Here is a 6,000-nt window from a genome sequence, read left to right on the forward strand (position 1 = left end):
GTGAGTACGCTTCCAAACATTTGATCGCTTGCTATAACTAGCTCGAGCTAGGAGCTAGCATAACAAACACCTAGGTGTTTGTTATGCAGGATTAATTTGTGGCGTATTAAATATAAGCCTGGTTGTGTTGTGGCTAATAGAGTATATATATGTCTTGTGTTTATTTACTGTTGTAGTCATTCCCAGCTGAATATCAGGTACCGTGAGTATGCAGCCTTGGCTGCTAAACATTCGATAACTTGACCGTATGTGCGCGTCACGTACGTAACTTTTTAAAAATATATAAGCTTTATGAACCTTGGGTTAGGTGAACGGTCTTTTGGGCTGAGTGATTGTGTGTGTTGTGCAGGTGTTTGAATTGTATTGGTGGGTTATATATACAGGATCCTGTCCATATTACCCGCTCGAGCTATAGCTAGCTCGAGCTAGGAGCTAGCATAACAAACACCTAGGTGTTTTTATGTGGGATTAATTTGTGGCATATTAAATATAAGCCTGGTTGTGTTGTGGCTAATAGAGTATATATATGTCTTGTGTTTATTTACTGTTGTAGTCATTCCCAGCTGAATATCAGGTCACCCCCGCCTCTCACAGCATCTTCCCTATCTGAATAGCTTCAACTCCCCACTAGTCCTTCACTTGCACTTTACTCATCCACAAATCTTTCTTCATCCTCGCTCAAATTAATGGGGAAATCGTCGCTTTCTCGGTCCGAATCTCTCTCACTTCATGCGGCCATCATTGTAAACAATAGGGAACTTTGCGTATATGTTCAACTGACTACGTCACGCTACTTCCGGTAGGTGCAAGCCTTTTTTTTTATCAGATACCAAAAGTTGCGATCTTTATCGTTGTTGTTCTATACTAAATCCTTTCAACAAAAATGTGGCAATATCGCGAAATGATCAAGTATGACACATAGAATAGATCTGCTATCCCCGTTTTAATAAAAAAAATTCATTTCAGTAGGCCTCTAACGTTTATTCATGAGTTAGAATGCATTTAAAAAAATACATCCGTCTTCTTGTCTCTCATAATGATTGTGAACAATAGGCAAAATTCCCCCGAAAAAGGGCAGTTCCCCTTTTAAAGCTTGTATTGCAGTACTTTTCCTACATGTGCAGAGTTAGCATTATAAAGGATCGTGTGCATGAAAATGTCAGTAATGCTCCCTGCTGCTCTAATGAGGGCGGTGTACAGAACATGTAACATATGTTGTTCATATGTGGTTGCTGTGTGACTCGTTTGCATGTCAGCAGGGTTCAGTCGACTCGTGCTCGGATCAGGGCCATAAAGTAGAGACGCTCCTATTTGCATACGGCCTCCACTTCAGGCCAATCAGCACATATGTTGAGACCTAAAGTCCCAGCAGGGGAGACTTTATGGGTCCTCCTAAAGCTGCAGTCTTTCACCGGCTGCTGCAATGTTTACTGTAGGAATATTTCAACGTGGACTCGGGTGGCTAATGAAACTGATTTAGCGGAAAATTGGAAGCTCGGGCGTGCTGGCGTCACGTACGCCCGCAGGACACTTCAATGGGCACGGCGTGAGGAGGCCTTTTGGGTAGATAGTGCAAGGGGGCCGCGTACTAAAAAGACAAAGGGTGTGGGGCCACTTGAATATTGTGTAAAAAGGCTTTTTAAATATGTTTACAAACACTTGTAAAGAACATAATGTCATGGCTGTCTTGAGTTTCCAATTATTTCTACAACTCTTATTTTTTTGTGATGTAGTGATTGGAGCACATACTTGTTGGTCACAAAAAACATTCATGAAGTTTGCTTCTTTTATGAATTTATTATGGCTCTACTGAAAATGTGACCTTATTTTTTCCTCCAGAAGGTCTTATCTTTGTCCATGTGATGTCAGATGAAACAAAAATGGAGCTGTTTGGCCACAATACCCAGCAATATGTTTGGAGGAGAAAAGGTGTCAGGTTCAAGCACTGATGACATCTATTAATCAGACAAGAAGCAAGGAATCAATCAGAGACAGAGTTCAATTTAGCTCATGAGGAGAACGCATGGAGCTGAACACTTAGTCACGGTCTCGCCCTACGCTCCAAGGTTCAGCTCCTGCGTCCCTCTATTTATTCAGGAGTTCCACAGTCAACAACACTAAGGCCGCCTCTAAAAGGAGTGGTCACATGTATTATGCAAAGCAGGTCCAGGACGCACGATACGTGACGGAATGTGCTGGGGGGACTTGTGATTTCGCCTTGTCCCCGCTTCGTCTGCGTGTTGTCATCTTATCTTCGTTGAGGTCCTTGAAGTCTCTGCTTCGTCTGCGTGCTGTCATCTTATCTTCGTTGAAGTCCTTGGCTGTTAGCGGGCTAAAACAAAGATAACATCTACGGCTGAGGCCACCCCTCGGACAAGAAGTCTTTGTCCTTGCACAGATTAGAAAAGTCCAACTTGAGCACAATAGCTAAATAACTAAAGCAACAGACTTTAAGCATACTAAAGTTAGTGTGATAATATATACATCATTATTCTAACAAAAGGTGAGGCCTTCAATCCCAGGAACACCATGCCTACCATCAAGCATGGTGGTGGTAGTATATTATGTGTCCTGGGCATGACGTTAAAGTGCATCCGGCAGTGGAGGCTCCTCTATGGGGTCTTGGGGCATTAAGGAGGTTAACCCCTTTACTACTGTTACCCCAGGTGGCCCTTGGCAAAGGCCTAGCACCTGACTGCCCCCTAGCCAGGGATACGGTGAAGACCTCAACGGCGGAAGACGGTAGATGTAAGAACTACCGCAATGGCGGAAGAAGGCACCCCCACATCCATGTGGGCCCAGTTATGGGGAAATAACGACCCAAGACCTCAACGGTGGAACAGGCGGAGGATGACTGCTTACCCTATGGAGCGTCACAACGGCTGCGATGGCGGATGAAGGCTTGGACTCCATGCCACTGGACCCTGACCCGGATCTGTCAAGGATCGTGTGTTGACTGTCTGTGTACCAGTCTCCCCACGTAAAACAAAGTCACGCACAGGCATCCTCCATAAAGGGATACACCCCTACCAGGAGGATCGTCATACTCGCTTCGAGTGACCGCCGATGGTGGTGGTAGTATTATGATCTGGGCCTGTTTTGCTGCCAATGGAACTGGTGCTTTACAGAGAGTAAAGGGGACAATGAAACAGGAGGATTACCTCCAAATTCTTCAGGACAAGCTAAAATCATCAGCCCGGAGGTTGGGTCTTGGGCGCAGTTGGGTGTTCCAACAGGACAATGACCCCAAACACACGTCAAAAGTGGTAAAGGAATGGCTAAATCAGGCACCAAAAGCACCTTAATATTTGCTTACATGTCCCTTGGCAAGTTTACCTGCAATAAGGCGCTTTTGGTAGCCATCCACAAGCTTCTGCTTGAGTTTTTGACCACAAAATTGGTGCAGTTCAGCTAAATGTGTTGGTTTTCTGACATGGACTTGTTTCTTCAGCATTGTCCACACGTTTAAGTCAGGACTTTGGGAAGGCCATTCTAAAACCTTCATTCTCGCCTGATTTAGCCATTCCTTTACCACTTTTGACATGTGTTTGGGGTCATTGTCCTGTTGGAACACCCAACTGCGCCCAAGACCCAACCTCCGGGCTGATGATTTTAGCTTGTCCTGAAGAATTTGGAGGTAATCCTCCTTTTTCATTGTCCCATTTACTCTCTGTAAAGCACCAGTTCCATTGGCAGCAAAACAGGCCCAGAGCATAATACTACCACCACCATGCTTGACGGTAGGAATGGTGTTCCTGGGATTAAAGGTCTCACATTTTCTCCTCCAAACATATTGCTGGGTATTGTGGCCAAACAGCTCCATTTTTGTTTCATCTGACCACAGAACTTTCCTCCAGAAGGTCTTATCTTTGTCCATGTGATGTCAGATGAAAGAAAAATGGAGCAGTTTGGCCACAATACCTCATTGTCTCCTTAATGTAATGCAGTGGTTCTCAAACTTTTTTTGTCATCCCCCACTTTGGACAAGGAGGAGTTTTCAAGCCCCACCTGCCCCCATCGCCCCAACAGAACGCTAATGCCAAGCTTAACATTTTCAAATGTATTGAACATCAAGTAACATCAAGTTGTATACATTCAAACTCAATAACATAAAATTACATCAAGTTCAATAATAACTCAAATAAAAGTGTTATAACTTGCATCAAGTTCAATAATAAATCAAATAACTTGCATCAAGTTCAATAATAAATAAAATAACTTGCATCAAGTTCAATAATAAATAAAACAAAAGTGTTATAACTTGCATCAAGTTCAATAATAAATCCAAAAAAAGTGTTATAACTTGCATCAAGTTCAATAATAAATCAAATAAAATTGTTATAACTTGCATCAAGTTCAATAATAAATCAAATAAAAGTGTTATAACTTGCATCAAGTTCAATAATAAATCAAATAAAAGTGTTATAACTTGCATCAAGTTCAATAATAAATCAAATAACTTGCATCAAGTTCAATAATAAATAAAATAAAAGTGTTATAACTTGCATCAAGTTCAATAATAAATCAAATAAAAGTGTTATAACTTGCATCAAGTTCAATAATAAATCAAATAAAATTGTTATAACTTGCATCAAGTTCAATAATAAATCAAATAAAAGTGTTATAACTTGCATCAAGTTCAATAATAAATCAAATAAAAGTGTTATAACTTGCATCAAGTTCAATAATAAATCAAATAAAATTGTTATAACTTGCATCAAGTTCAATAATAAATCAAATAAAATTGTTATAACTTGCATCAAGTTCAATAATAAATCAAATAAAAGTGTTATAACTTGCATCAAGTTCAATAATAAATCAAATAACTTGCATCAAGTTCAATAATAAATCCAAAAAAAGTGTTATAACTTGCATCAAGTTCAATAATAAATCAAATAAAAGTGTTATAACTTGCATCAAGTTCAATAATAAATCAAATAAAATTGTTATAACTTGCATAAAGTTCAATAATAAATCAAATAAAAGTGTTATAACTTGCATCAAGTTCAATAATAAATCAAATAAAATTGTTATAACTTGCATCAAGTTCAATAATAAATCAAATACAATTGTTATAACTTGCATAAAGTTCAATAATAAATCAAATAAAAGTGTTATAACTTGCATCAAGTTCAATAATAAATCAAATAAAAGTGTTATAACTTGCATCAAGTTCAATAATAAATCAAATAAAAGTGTTATAACTTGCATCAAGTTCAATAATAAATCAAATAAAAGTATTATAACTTGCATCAAGTTCAATAATAAATCAAATAAAAGTGTTATAACTTGCATCAAGTTCAATAATAAATCAAATAAAAGTGTTATAACTTGCATCAAGTTCAATAATAAATCAAATAAAAGTGTTATAACTTGCATCAAGTTCAATAATAAATCAAATAACTTGCATCAAGTTCAATAATAAATAAAATAAAAGTGTTATAACTTGCATCAAGTTCAATAATAAATCCAAAAAAAGTGTTATAACTTGCATCAAGTTCAATAATAAATCAAATAAAAGTGTTATAACTTGCATCAAGTTCAATAATAAATCAAATAAAAGTATTATAACTTGCATCAAGTTCAATAATAAATCAAATAAAAGTATTATAACTTGCATCAAGTTCAATAATAAATCAAATAAAAGTGTTATAACTTGCATCAAGTTCAATAATAAATCAAATAACTTGCATCAAGTTCAATAATAAATCAAATAAAAGTGCCACTTTGCAAAAAAAAAAAGGAGGAGTTACGCATTTGGCAAGACAGGGCAAGTGAACATGAGTTTTACAGTACTACTCCAGCATTAGTGGCTGCACTGAGCCTGTTTTGCACTGCACAGCTTTTCAAATGGGGGTTGCAGGCTTGACACTGCCACTCTTAAGTCATGCTCAAGAGACCTGTACTTCGTTTTGAGTGAAGCAACAGCTGAAAAGGGAAAAGGGCAAAGGGGAGAAGAATGGACACAGCTCTCTGCCCGATGAGTGGATGATTAGTGAA

At 38.2% G+C, this 6,000-nt stretch overlaps 1 protein-coding gene across 2 annotated transcripts in view; it reads left to right on the forward strand.

Annotated features, from left to right (window-relative positions):
- The window catches only part of LOC133643263 (FYVE, RhoGEF and PH domain-containing protein 5-like), a 75,437-nt gene that overhangs the window by 27,256 nt on the left and 42,181 nt on the right, over positions 1-6,000 (forward strand). The window lies entirely within an intron of this gene.

The sequence above is a fragment of the Entelurus aequoreus genome, linkage group LG26 (genome assembly GCF_033978785.1).
Source record: "Entelurus aequoreus isolate RoL-2023_Sb linkage group LG26, RoL_Eaeq_v1.1, whole genome shotgun sequence".
NCBI lineage: Eukaryota > Metazoa > Chordata > Actinopteri > Syngnathiformes > Syngnathidae > Entelurus > Entelurus aequoreus.